The sequence below is a fragment of the Phaethon lepturus genome, unplaced genomic scaffold, assembly GCF_000687285.1.
Source record: "Phaethon lepturus isolate BGI_N335 unplaced genomic scaffold, ASM68728v1 scaffold29286, whole genome shotgun sequence".
In the NCBI taxonomy this organism is placed as follows: Eukaryota; Metazoa; Chordata; class Aves; order Phaethontiformes; family Phaethontidae; genus Phaethon; species Phaethon lepturus.
In genome coordinates, this window is record NW_010546031.1 from 1 (window position 1) to 306 (window position 306).

A 306-nucleotide genomic window follows, 5' to 3' on the forward strand; every position below is an offset into this window, starting at 1 on the left:
GCCCAGTAGGTGGGTTTCAGTTGTTCCCCCTCCCCGGGGTGGGGGTACTGGGTCCTGCAGCCAAGCGCAGGACAAGGAAGGGCAGGAACAAGTCTGATGGGGCCAAAGGTATGGGCAGCTCCCACGGGCAAGGACTGGGGACCGTCCTGCTCTGCCACCGTCTCCGGCGGAGGGACCGTGGCCCTGCATGGCTGGTGTTGGCAGCTGGGGAAGGGCTGTGTCCCCCCAGCTCATGCCGCAGATGGATGGACTCATGCAGGGTCTCGGTGGGCATGTGGCCTCCACCCCGACGCCGGCGGGGGGGGA